The sequence below is a fragment of the Cricetulus griseus genome, chromosome 2 (assembly GCF_003668045.3).
Source record: "Cricetulus griseus strain 17A/GY chromosome 2, alternate assembly CriGri-PICRH-1.0, whole genome shotgun sequence".
NCBI lineage: Eukaryota > Metazoa > Chordata > Mammalia > Rodentia > Cricetidae > Cricetulus > Cricetulus griseus.
This window is the reverse complement of record NC_048595.1, coordinates 120,157,578-120,172,657: the sequence shown is the minus strand read 5'-3', so window position 1 is coordinate 120,172,657 and position 15,080 is coordinate 120,157,578.

Genomic DNA, 15,080 nt, shown 5'->3' with positions numbered 1-15,080 from the left:
TGAATATGTGTGACATAACATGTTAATTGGTTTAATTTAACCATGCCATTGTGAACATACTGTATTATGTATCATAATTGTGCATGACTTTATGAGCTAAATAAATGAATGGAAAAAATTTAAATTATGATTCATAACAGTAGCAAATGCAGTTATAAAGTAGCACTGAAGATAATTTTATGGTTGGGAGGTCACCACAACATGAGACACTGTATCAAAGGGTCGCAGCATTAAGAGGGTTGAGAACTACTAATAAAGTTTGACTTTCTAATCAATATCTCTCTGTTTCTCTACTTCAAGCCTGTGGCAAGTGGTGGTTGAACTTGATTGTTTAGCTCTTTATAAAGAACCTGGAACCACTTAACCAAGTTATTTTTAGATTCAGACTAAGAAACAACTCCCAGAGAATGAAATTATGGGACTGTTCAGGTGACCAAGAATGTGAATTCCCTTGGAGATAAAAGAGTCACCCTATGGAATATAATAGTATATCCATTTATTTTATTTCATCAGAAACATCAATGAATTCTTGATTACCTTAACTTTCATTAGTCACATAAGTCATATAATTTTCTGTCAGTGATAATAAATGATGTTTAAGAGAAATAAAAATTTAAATCTGTATTTGTTTTATCAAATTTATTTCTGGAATTAATTATATATTCTTATCAATAATGAAGTTATGCATAGCAATTGTGAGCCTCCTGGAACTTGTAGCCATAAAATTTAATGTATCTACTCTTTATTTTTTATTCTTGAAATTTTTTCTAAGAGTTTAGGTGTGGAATTGATTCCTTTTAATGTCATACTTCTCACCCTGAGTTTGAAGTTCTTGGTACAACTTATTTCCAAATGACCCTGTATTGGCTGGTTTTGTGTGTCAAGCTGACAAAACTATAGTCATCAGAGAGGAAGGAGCCTCAGCTGAGGATATGCTTCCATGAGATCCAGCTTTAAGGCATTTTCTCAATTAGTGATTAGTGGGGGAGATCCCAGCCCATAGTGTGTGGTGCCATCCCCTGGCTGCCAGTCCTGGGTTCCATAAGGAAGCAAGATGAGAAAGCCATGTGAAGCAAGCCAGTAAACAGCACCCCTCCATGGCCTCTGGATCAGCTCCTGCATCTAGGATCCTGCCCTGTTTGAGTTCCTGTCCTGACTTCCTTCAGTGGTGAACAGCAATTTGGAAGTGTAAGCTGAATAAACCAACTTGCTTTGTGGTCATGGTCTGTTTGTTGCATCAGTAGAAACCCTAAGACAGACTCTAAAACTAAAATGAGCTATGGCTCCTGACTCTAGAGTTGTGTGGACAATGGATAATGCAAATACCAAGTTAACAATGGCTTCTGCTTCCTCACAGACATATTAGAAGTCATTGATATAAGTCTTACAGAGCAATCTAGACAAACTGAAAATCAATTATTTTAATCAATGCCATAGAAGAACACTCCCCAAACTGCTATCCTACCATTTGGAGAGATAGGCACACACTGGGAGACAGATGAGGTCTACTTGTGAGAGCAGAAGACCCTGGAACTGCTAATCAGTTCAACGCACACATGACTGTAGGGATTGCTAGGTGCTGTGTTGGGTAGCAAGGAGAGTGAACCTATATAAGGCCACAAGCTTGGGCTCCCACATATCCAAAAATTTTCCCTTTAGGAACCCACCCGATATTCAAATGAGGATCTGAGGAGATACTGGATTCTGTCGAAAGTAAGAGTAGATAAGAATGAACCATTGTGAAATAAGGACCACTATGTTATGACAAAGACTGCCATGGGATTGAACTGAACCTGAGCCTTGTCTCAGTAAGGTAATGATCCTCCTGTTGAACCCATTCCAGAATTCCAGTTTCAGCTAAGGAAAAAAAAAAAAAAAAAACATACTCCAAGCTGTGCTCTTCCATCTCCAAGGAAGAAATCCTCAAAACTAGGAAATATCAGCTGAGACATCTTTTCCTTCTTTCCCTGAAATAAAAAGAATAAGTTCAATTACTATAAATAAATTATAAATATGGTAAATAAGGATTATTTCAGTGAATAAGACTCAAATATCAAAATGTGAAAAGACTATTAGCATGGATAGTAGACACTGATCTTAAGGAAACTGATCTTAAACATGGAGACACATAAACATTATGCCAAGGGGATTGATTATATACTATGGGACAGTAATAAAATGGATGTATATTTTCTCAGAAAAAGCAGAAATCAAAATGAGTAAGATTATAGAGATTAACAAGAGACATAATTAACAAAAAATGATAAATTCACCAGAAATATACAATGATCCTAGATACATACTTACACCTCCCCAAAACACAAAAATTCACATGTCAAACAGAAGTGAAAGGAGAGAGAAAGGAGTACATAGATGTTGGTGGAGATTTCAGCCCTTTCTCTGTAACTGAAAATTAAACAGAGAAGGCTATTGTGCAACCTTTGTTGTCTGCATCAGCCAATAGCATTTTCAGCTAATTTCCTCTATGTAACATTTTTAGATGAGTTTATCCAGTTGTAGAAAAACAAGCATTTTATCCAAGCTTGCCTGGCTAAACCACAATCTGAACCTTAAAAGGTACTTAGCAAAGCTGAAAGAATTAAAAGCACACTAAGCATGTTCTCAGGCCAGAATGGAATTAAACAAGAAATCAATACCTAGAAAACTAACAGATTTTGGGGAATTAAACACACTTCTGATTAACATATGGGTCAAAAGGTGAGTCTCCAAAAGAGATTTAAGATATTTTGAATCTGTTGAATATAGCAAAGGTGATTGTTAATCCCACCAATTGAGAATAAAATCACTACCACAATTTGAAGCCAAATTTGAAGCAAGCTTTAATTAAATACTGGCCACTTAGATGGGCTTTGGCCTGGTCCATACCCATGTTCCCGGGAAATGGCCCAGAATTGCAGTTTGCATTCTCTTTAAGAAGGAAAACCCATAATTGTAGGGAGAAATCATTAGGTAGCTGGAGCGCTGACCACACCCACTCTGGCGGGGTCACAGGTATGTAGAAGGCATGTGGAATAAAGAGCTGAGGAGAAAGGGACTCACTCTCATTTCAGGGTTCCAACTGGGTCTTGGAGGACTGCAGAGACTGGAGCACGGAGCACCAATCAGGTTATTGGTATTGCATGTGAGAGATTTCTCTTTAATAAATTGACCATCTATATCCATATCCCGTGTACGGTTGCATTTCATCAACACATAATTCATCAGGTCCAATCAGGATCAAGCTTACGTCCTGATGTACCTCCAGCTTTTGAACCTCTTGCTCGCATGTGATCAAACACATCTGGTGCAGATGGGTCAAACAAACTTATTTAGGGCAAAGAAAAACCTGTGCTTTCTTATCTCCCATATAAAATTGCCTCCAGTAAAAATTGCCTCCAGTATTTTAGGAATGATCTGTCCTTGGGCAAGGGGCTTGCAGATCAGAGGCGCTTTTGTTTCATGGATGTCTTAGGCATAATAATTAAAACTTAAAATGTAACTTTGGTTCTCACAGTAGTAATTAAAATTAATGGGCAAAACTCATATTTATTAGACAAAAGATCTAAATAATATTCTGTGTTAAGAAAACACAGAAAGAAAAGCAAAAAATAATAAAAAATAAATTAAGTCAAAGCAATAAGAATGGAAATCATATACATACTTGCCAAGCAACTGAGAGACCTGAGTCTCGATCCTCAGATCCTTGTAAAACTAAGACAACGTAGTACAAGCTACAGAATGTCCATGATGAAAGACGGGAAGCAGAAACAGGAGGATTTCTAGAATCTTATAGGCCAGCTAGCCTGGCTCATGTACTGAAGAAGAGACCCTGTGGGAATGTAAGCTATAACACCCAAGGGTTGTCCTTTGAATTTCACACACGCACCATGGCATGCCTGTGCCTGCACTCATACACATGAGCAGGCAAACACCCACCCACCCACACACACACTATAAATTAATACAATTGTAAGAAAGAAAACAAGAGAGTATCAATGAAAGCAAAAGGTGGACCATTGAAAAATTCTGCACAATTGATTAAATTTCCATAATTATGTCAAAGAGCAAAGAAATAAGTTATAACTTGTTAGTATGAGAAAGAGGAGGCTCCATTGTTTATTGCTCAGACATTATGAAGATAATAAGAGAGTAATTTGCATAATACTGTGTCCACAATTTGAACCAATTTCTTCAGTGAAAAATATATAAAAAGAGACATTTTTTTAAAAAATATGGTAAACTTCGAAAAAAACCTCACTAAACTTTGCAAGTAGAAACTAGTGACCAAAATCTCTATCATCTGAAAGAGTAGTTTGGAACCTAAAGAGTAAGGAATCAGGCACAGACAGATGCACTTGTGCACTCTGGTCATTAAAAGATGAAGACATTGTCCACATTGCATCTCAGAAGATACACATTCTACCAGGCCATAACCCAAGTCAAAGACTTTACCAGAGAAGAAAACGACAGACTAATTTCATTCATGAATGAAATAGAAAGTGTTAAATATTATGAAGTTACTTCAGCCACATGTGAAAGGAAGTATTATATACTATGACCAATCAGGATTTTGTTCCAGATCCGCATGGTTAGTTCAATATTTGCAAAGGCAGCTAACCTACATTTTTGCAACTTGACTCTAAGAGGACAATTGTGAGGGCTTATAAGAAAACAAGAGTCTTGTTACCTCTGTTCCTCCAAAACATGGATTTGTTCTTGAAGTTTTCTTTCATGCCCCTCACAGATGTAGTAAATAGGAATGGGCTTACTTCCAATTACTAGTCATCTTACTATTATTCAGATGATGTTCCCAAGCATAGATTGTCTTGTGACTCTATTCAGTCTAAACTCACGTGAACACACCTTGCCCTTGAGACTGTGTACAGCTTGAACTCAGGTGAACTTTGTTCATATGACATTGCTTAAACCTCAGATTATAAAGTGTCTTATGTTATGAATAAAGTGCTCCCTTTATCTGTCATTGCAGTTGAGTCCTCCTACCCCAGTCAGCTGACTGTGGTCACCTCCAAAGAGCTATGGACTAACTTCCATTACCCTAACTTAGATAATTGACTGGTAAATAGTTCTCTGCATTTTGTATTCTTTTCTGTTTTTCCTAAGAACTAGCATAGAATGTTAGACCCGTGAACTGCATGAACTGCAGCCTAACAGTTTCTCACTCTACACATTGTGCCAGGTACTAGAATAATCTACAGCAGCTTCCTCTCCTGAGCCCTTTCATTAAGATTCAATGTCCTCATTCCACATCCTCAAGCTGAATGGCCCTCCTTTCTACTTCCTAGGCATCTCTGTCTGTCCTTCTGACTCCCTCTTACTCCCTATGGTTTTTTTCTTAATAATAATCTTATGTCCACTTCCTGTCAACTGGTTGCTTATTCTGCATCTTGACCTATAGTAGATTTAACTTAATAGTGTTTATGATATTTGAGTGGAAAGCTCTTGGCTTAAAGGTATATACTAGGACTGAACCACACCACCACTAGAAACAAGTTTTTTTTTTCCAGTAAATAATGCAATCTTGGTGTTCACAGTGTGATCAAATATCCTGCAATGCTGTATACTTGATACTCTATTGTTTGTTTGTTTTTTTCTCACTGTAAAATACCTGTTTGGGGCAAGCCATTGTTCATCTTCCTCTTAGTACAGTTTAGAACTGGAGCTCTAAACAGCAATTCTGTAATAGTGTGTCAGGGCAAATAATAAGCTATCTTGCCATCCATCATCTTGTAGCTGTTTGGTAGTGTTTACATGAAAAGATACAATTTCTAAATGATGAGTACAAACCTGTCAGGAATTATGTGGGAAGGTTCTAAAGAAACCCATGCAGAAACTACCGCATGCAGAAAATCCCACCAAGAGTGCAGTGGCAGCCCAGGCTTGAAGGCTGGAAGTGTTGATGAAGGAAATTGACATCAGTCTGGTCCTGTTTAACTACGTATACTCACACTATCTTGAGAGTTCATGCATGAATAAAATGGAAGTGGCAAATTAAGGTCTCCATAATGGTCATGAAACTTTCTTATGCCCTCCCTCTTTTTTTGCTAATTCCTGCTGGTTCTGCATCAAGGGCAGTACTTGTTTTCCATCCTTAAGTATACACAGACCTGGTGCCAAAGGAATTCTAAGGCACATCAGTTCACACTTTTGCATGGTTTCTCCTGGGTTTTGAAGGTGGTCTGTAAGTCCCAGCCACAATATCATGAAGACTATAACAAAAATGACAGAACTTATTATGTGAGTTAATTGTCAACACCGGCCAAGGACTCAGCCACCAGCCTGTGTCAGTTGCCAGACATGTCTTCATCCAGTTTCCAGACTTTGACCTAACTAGCCCTATACATCAAGGAACAAAGGTGAGCTATAATAATTGTGTTGTGACGCAAATTTTGACAGCATTATTTGTGAGCATAATAAATAGTTGCTTATGCTACTAAATTTTACAATCATAATAATTGGATCAGCTAATGGGGATTGCATATTCAGTGTCATATCTGAAGCTCATAAAATTGTGTCTTTGTTACTATTTCTGTATACTACTTTGGGTAATTTCTTTCCTAATTTTCCAAGAATATTCTGAAGACTATGGTTTCAAATATAAAGTATATATTGATGCCACATGAATAAATAGATATATGCTTCAGTTATTCACATTGAAAATTGTGGGAAGTCATGATTCAAATGCTATTATACTGGGCATGCGATATTCTCTGAACATCAACACAAGCATGTGATAACAGACCTAGTACTGTGTAGAGACAACTCTTTCAAATGACTTCCCACTATGTAAAATAAATACTGTATGTATATTTCTTGTTTGCTGAAAAATAGTGACAGTTTTACAATACTAACTACTAGGGAATACTAACTACTATAACTTACTCTTGCTTCAGGCCCTAAAATTAAAATAGATTAATGTTGAAATATGTTTTGTTAAGGTCAAGCCCTTAAAAGAAGAAATTATCTCTCAGAGTAAATAAAATTCTGATGGAATAATAGTGTAAAAGTTAAATAGTCATGGTAATTTGCAGGTATGTCAAGGGGATATATTTTCATTATGCTACATTATTAAGCACCTAGGAAATTTGCTGTAGCATGTAACTGATAATGTAATGATTATACAACTGGATTTCAAGTTCAATGACTATCAACCAGAACATTGTGTATAAAGTTTGGATTCTAATAGTGTGTACTAGCTCCCTGCTGTAGTGAAAATATGTGACCCGTGATCAACATTGCCTGTAGGCTAACATAGATCAAGTTGTAGTTCTAATGAAAAGAATCAATGGTTAGTTTACTACAGAGAATAGGAGCCACAGAGGTAAAATGGAATTTGAAATATTTCACTAGATTCATGTATCAGGTATTTGGCTTGAGTTAAATTTTATCTTTTTAGACTGAAAAAAAAGTTGTCATTAATTCTTTCAAACCTTATCTATGTTGGTTACTATTGGTGAGCTGTGGAGAAAATAGTTATCCCAGAAAAGATGAGAGTACACAAACACACTCACTTCAAGAGCATCTTTAAATTTTCTGTGATTTGTCACCTGATCTTACTCCACATGTTGAAGATCAGAGAAATGACGAAGCAAAAGGATGAAAGCAGTGCACTAACAATGCAGACACTGGCTGCTCCCTCTGTCTGTGTGTGGCACGAAAGCACAAATGTAAATGCTGTGCTCACGGAAGGCACTTGAATAGCACCCATGAGCAATACATGCTGCAAAGGTATGCTGTCTGAAAGCTGTCATGAGCAACAAAGCAATTATAGTGCAGTTATCAGGTACATGAACAGCAAAACTTCCTGTACTGATAGAAATGTCTGAGTAGCATCCAATTTTGTGGTTTTGGGTGAAAATCTCCATGCTAGTGAACCTTATCAAGAGACTTATATCCTTCACTGAGTAAAGTTATTATTTATGTATCATCTATCTATCTATTTATCTATTATCTACCGTATGTGTTGTCTATAAACCATCTATCTCCCATTAACTATTCTCTATTACCTCAAAAATACATTTGAAATAGATGAAAGTAAGAAATCATAAATGCATAATATGGGACCAATAAGTAGTGATGAAGAAGTTATTTTTCTTCATCGATGCTGGAGTTTTGTGTGGAATCTTTAGATTCCATGACTCAGAAAGAGATGATAATTTGGATGCTGGTGGGGGAGAAGTCTTCCTGGTAAGTGTTCAGGCTTCCCTCTGCATGCTCAGTCACTGAAGTGCAATGGTTTTTGTTTTTGTTTTTGTTTTTGTTTTTTTTCCTGAATGTGAAATTCAGAGTTGAGCTATAGGAATTTATCCCATCTGTATCACAGAAGGAAAACCCAGTGGCAAAGCTTTTGTTAAACTTGACTCAGTCAAATTGTCCTTGAAAAAGAGGAAACTGTGGGACACAGACATGTGTGAGGAAACATTCAAAACAAATCACATTTAAATATATTGATTATTGGTGTATAATGTCCAAATAGTCCTGACAAGGTGAATGATTGCTTTTTTGCTCCAGCATTTCCCTATTGATACAGCAAGGAAGAAGTTGTTGGGGTCTTATCAGGGTTGGAGATGATGGAAAATAGGATAACATTGTTGGTGGATATCTAGGGGAAGGGTACAAGGAAGTCTTTATGCAGTCAGCTCCTACAGGAAACAGATAAAAAAAATGCTCTAAAGGAACACACAAAAAATACAAGGCACAGGTATACTGAAATACTGAAGGGCAGTCAAGCTGAAGTTACAATAAATTTTTACCCATCGTGAAGTTGTATGGCATACAGTGGCCAGGCTCCTGCAAGAGACAGGAGTGGCAGAGTGTAAGGGCATTGGCAAAGTAGCTGTTTTGGAGAGGATGAAGCAGCATGCTTACCATCCATGGAAGCTATGGATATTACAATGGTTATTATAATGATAAAAGCTGTGATAAAAGCTATGGATATGGTTCAAATATATTGTTTTTCAGGAACATCTGATTCCAGGTATTGCAGAAAGCATTGCTATCTCTTCATGACTGTGGATGTGATATCACCAGCTGTCTCTGTGGATATGATGTCACCAGCTGTCTCTGTGTATATGATGTCACCAGCTGTCTCTGTGTTTATGATGTATGTCATCATCTGTTTCAAGCTCCTGCTACCTTGGCTTTTCTGACATAATGGATTATGATGTTGAACTGTGATCCAAAGTAAACTCTTTCTTCTTTAAGTGGTTTTCCCAAGATATTTTGTCATAGCAATAGGAAAAATGCCCAAGTCACCTTAAAATCCAACATTTAGCTAAATATAAATTATAAAGTGTACAGAGAATGATGATATTTCAGATAAGCAAGTAATTTGAGTTTCCTTTGTCAATTGTCTAGTGATACAGCAATATCAAGGAGTAAGTAAAAAATGTGAAAATACAAGCTCCACCAAGTCTGAAAGCCAAGTGGGCAGTTATCTTCACAGTGGTTGATAGCAACTAAACCTAATATGAGAAATCATCCCAGATAGGAGCGGGGGAAAATGAGGGATCTGAGACAGATTATACTAAAGATCCCATATAATGTACAGAATGTTGAAGATGTTTAAATTTTGCCTAATTGCTTTTTTGCAAATAAAATCTTTTTCGAATACAGCTAGGCTATCAGTACATCTCATACACATTTACTCACATAAGCTATTGAAAGTCCTTACTTTTATTCAACTTTGCATTGTTTACATGAATATTATGCTATTTCCCATACTTACATATAATATAGTGGTTGCTTGATGGATTCTAAATTTATTTAAATAGTTACAAAAGTTCCAGATAACAAAATATGTCCCTGGACTTTGACTTAGTCTGGATCTGTATAATGAACTTCTAAATTGTATCTGGGTGGGGTTGAAACACAGCTTCTTTGTAAGTAAACTTAGATGTCATTTATTCTTACTCCCCCTCTGATGACTAGGAGCAGACACAACAAAAAACGATTGCACCTGTGGATCAGTATAGAACCCCTCATGGCTACATTGATCAAATTCATGGTTCATGAATCAAAGTCTTAGGTAACTACCCTAAGAACTTCAGAGAAATGTCTTTCTTTAAAAGAAGAAGTCAATCTCTTTTGCAGTTGTTGGCCCATGATATCTCAGTCCCCCAAACACTGCAGGCTATATCCAGTGCTCTTGATTCTCCTCCAGAGCTTGACAGTGAGATCCTACTGCTAAAGACACCACATACTGGAGTCACAGAACATGGAAATATTAAGCTGGTACTGGCCTGAAAGCTTCATCCCTACTAGCTAGCTTTCATTTTGCCAGAAGGTGCTCTGCATGCTAACAGAGGAGGAAAGTAACCATCAACTTCATCCAGCTGTAATCTTTAGAACAATAATAACTACTGGCCTCATAAGACATGGCCATTAGGGCAATAGTGGCTCAACTATCATCAGAGTAATCAACGTCTTTCTGATTTGATCTAAGCTGAGTTGCACAAGAGAAACTTGAACTTGGCACTATTGTTGTGTAAAAAACCTATGGCTAGGCAGATCAAAGGAATTAGGGAGGAAACTGTTAGTATACTAGATGCACATAATATTCATCCCTCAGCAGAGAAGCTTCTATTCACAGCAAGTGGTTATTAATGCAGAGATGCACAACTGGCCAAGGTGCAGAGAAAAAAATGCTACAGATTGATGAGCCCTAACTGGAACATCTATATCATATCCCCTCTCCTCCCAAGCAATAGGGATTGTTGTGAAAGGGGTTGGCATGACTATAAAAGCCAGCAATGGTAAATGAATACAAGAATATAGTGTCTTCCAGACATAACAGTGCACGTGCACATATGAATGTAAAGCAGTGTGACAGCGTAGAGAAGCCCATGCAAGCTTAAGATAGATGAAATCCCAGCATTTAGAGAGGAGGTAGACATGAAATCCCATCCCTAGCTGAAAAATAATCAATAGATGCTAGAAGAGGTTAAGTCAGTTTTCTTTAAGAGTGTTGCACCTGGTATGTCTACCATGTTGCAATGGGAGGACACACATTTATGAATATATGTACACCAATTGGACTTGCGTAAAAAAGAGAAGTTACAAAGCAGGGTAGGTAGGGAAAGTGGGTCTGGGAGGTGTTGGAAATGGTGTAAACATGGTTCAAGCACATTGTAAAGAACTAATAAAAATAATGACAAAAGGAAGTCAAACTAGATAAACTTACAATTTAAAACTCAAGTATTTATTTGGTTTTTGTTGTTGTTGTTGTTCATTCCTTTGTGTTTGAGAAGGGCTGCTTTGTAGCATGCTTGCATGGGCTGGCTTGAAACTCACTACACCATTCAAGATTACCTCAAACTCACAATCCTCTGGACTCAACTTCCTAGGGCTGGGATTATAGGCATGTGATAACATACCATCCTTGGATTATTGTTCCAAAACATTTTGACATAGTATACTTTTGCTTTCCTCTAGTTCATTCCCAGGATCACCATCCAATATCTTTTTCTGTGCTTAAAAGTTTCATAATGCTCAAGCTTTCATCTAAGAGTAATTTGATGTCAGGAGACAAGGATGTCAAGCCTTTGTGATTAAATATGGTCTAGAATAATTTCTGCTGTTACAAACATTGCCTTTGTAGATATTTCCTGTGTCACTCAGACATGGTTTGTAAATGACTTCTCACAGAACATTCTACTTCATAGATAGTTTTACCAATTTGCTTGAGGGTTAATCATTTTATGGTGTTGAGGTGGGTCTATCCAATAGCTCCAAATCCATCGTTGTGAAGTTGTGAGCCCTGGCCAATCTCAGTGGGTCACAAAACAAAACTGACAAACATCAACATAAAAGAGTGGTTTCTGTGGAGGATCAGGTGGCCAGGGTAAACAGATTGTAGGTAAGAGTGGTCAGTATGCCTTGCATTCATGTGTGAAATTAGATAAAACAGATTTAACTTTTCAAAACAATAGAGATTTGACTCTTTTACTCTATTTTTATTATACCACACCATGCTGAAAGCTTGTAGTACAGAATTCTGTGTTTGAGGGGTATATTATTTTTTTACCAAATTAACATCACCACTCATAGAAACTACATAGTCAGTGTGATTGTGGTGCTTCTCATTTGTGCCTCTTCCCTTTTCTAGATAAATCCTATTCCCTGAGGGGATGGGGGGATGAAAATTTCCCATCAGTCCAAATATCAATATGATATATTTTGGAAACATTATCTGTGTGTCCTTTGTCATGTAACAAACTCTGCCTCAATTACTTTGTTATATGTATAAGACAGTAATCTTTGTTTCGTAGATATCCACTAGGAATGGAATGCCTATTAAACACCTAAATGACTGTGAATCAAGGCAACACTCAGAAAACGTACATCAGGAAGTCCACTTTGGCTTCTATGGAGTCCACACCCTCCCTACTCCTCTATCATTCCAAAAATGTCTATGATGACATTGGGTCATTTCCAGCTTCAATAATTACCTATCTAGTGCCAAGTAAACCATCCCTTTACCCAGCACAACTGGCACCTCAAATGTTCTTGTCAAAAAGAATCAATGTTTCTTGAAAATGCATCAATAAAGCAGTTTCATGCAAAATCTATACTACAAAAGTATTAGCATTTGGCCCGTATAAATACAGACCTAACTCTAAAATAGATGTTTTAGCAGCGGAGCTTCATTGAAAGGGAAGGTAAGTGTTTCCAGCACACCATGTCTCCTAATAATATGCTTTTAAAAATGTCAATATCATAAGTTAGAGTCCTTACCCTTTGCCTAAAGAGAACAACTTTCATGACAGTCATGAAGGATCTCTTGCACTGTGGCAAGTGAACTGTAGTGATCAATAACAATCCTCAGCACTTAGGTAGCAATTTTCATCTTCAAACCACATTGCTTGCATTAAGCAAATCCTCAATTCTATCTATCATTTTCCATGAGAAAATCCATGAGATGAAAAAAGGTTGCAGTTTGCTTTTATTCCAGGACACAAATTGTGGAAGCAGGCATTTCCCACAAAGCATGTGCTGCCAAGACATTTGATGAAGTTAAGAGAATTAAATTCATAGAAAATATTTTAATTTCTGAAAAGCAACAAATGTTATGTTGTCAATAATGTGAAAACACAAAGAAATAAAAGAGGTACAATTATATAAATTCCTCTCGATCTATGTTCTATTCATTTGTCCAATGTTTCTCTCTCTCTCTCTCTCTCTCTCTCTCTCTCTCTCTCTCTCTCTCTCTCTCTCTCTCTCTGTGTGTGTGTGTGTGTGTGTGTGTGTGTGTGTGTGTGTGTGTGTGCATGTGACAGGCCTTTAATCATGGTGCTCAGAAGGCAGAGGCAGACAGATCCCTGTGAGTTCAAGTCCAACCTCAACTTCATAAGGAGTTCCAGAACAGCTAGAACTACAAATATAGAGAGCCTGTCTTAGAAAAAAAAAACCTTCTCTTGCATGTGTATGACATATGTGAATGCTGTGTCTGTGTATGCATGTGTGTGATTATACCCATCTGTACAACAGCAGGCATATGCTGCAGCTCAGTATAGATAAGATTGGATACTAGTTCTTGCTTTCTACATTGTTTGAGATAGGATCTCTGGCTGTCCTTCACTGTGTTCACTAGCTCTCTGGCCTGTAACCTCCTGAATTGTCTCCTATAGGAGCACTGGGGTTACAGATGGATGTTGCCACTCCAGCTGGGTTCCGGGCATTTAAATTGAGATCCTCATGCTAGTGTAACAAACACTTTTCCCACTAAATGGGTGCCATTGAGAGACTTAATAGTCCATTCTCATTACACTGTAGTTTAATCAACCCTAATGCTTATTCCTTGCTTATCCTATTGTTCAGTGACTTTGGCATTAACAGATGTGTACATTTATCCATTTTAAAAATGGGTTATTTATTTTGTCAAGATTTGTACATTGTAAAATATACAATATAAATATATAATGTAAAATATAAAATGTGTTCTGGTCATTTTAATGTACCATGAAACACATTGTTATTAATCTATATCTCTATCTAATTCTTATACTTTTCATCAACCTGAAAGTAAATTCCATGTCTAATTGAGTAATTACTATTGATTCCCCTTTCTCCAGTGCCTGCTTACCACAACCCTTTTCTGTGTCTCTATGGGTCACCTGTTACATGGGGTTTATATAAATGGAATCAAACAATATGTAACATCCTTCAACTTTTTTTATGTTTTTTGAGACAGGATTTCTCTGTGTAAAATCTCTGACTGTCCTGGAACTCGCTTTGAAGCCCACGCTGGCCTTGAACTTACAGAGATCCACCTGCATCTGCTTCTTGAGTACTGGGATTAAAGGTGTGTGGCACCATCACTCAGCTACATCCTTCATCTTGAAGGATGTTTAATTAATGTTGTGGTATGCATTAGTTCTTTGTTCTCTATAGGGGCATAATATTTTGTTGTATGAACATAGTACAGAAATTGCATTTTTCCACCTTTTTGTTATAATGAACCCTTTTAGCATGGATAATAGTATGCATGAATTTATTTGAATACTTGCCTTTAATTCTTTTGTGTATATAACTAAGACTGAAGAATGTATAGAGAAAATGTGGTACATTTATACAATGGAGTACTACTCAGCAGAAAAAAAGCAATGGAATCTTGAAATTCGCAGGCAAATAGATGGAACTAGAAGAAACCATCCTGAGTGAGGTAACCCAGTCACAAAGAGACAAACATGGTATGTACTCACTCATATATGAATTTTAGACATAGAGCAAAGGATTACCAGCCTACAATCCTCTTCACCAAAGAAACTAGGAAACAAAAAGGGCTCTAAGAGAAAAATGCATGGACCCCAGAGAATGGGAAGGGCCAGAATATCCTGAGCTAATTGGAAGCATGAGGGTAGGGGAGAGGGAGCTGGCAGAATGTGAGAAGAGGATGGGAGAGGAGGAAATGGAGGAGCAGAAATGTTGAGTTGGGTGAAGAATACAGGAAAGCTGGATGAGAGATACCATAACAGAGGGAGCTATTATAGGTCCGAGGAGAGATATGGCACTAGGGAGATTTCCAGAAACCTACAAGGATGACACCAACTGACACTCTAGGC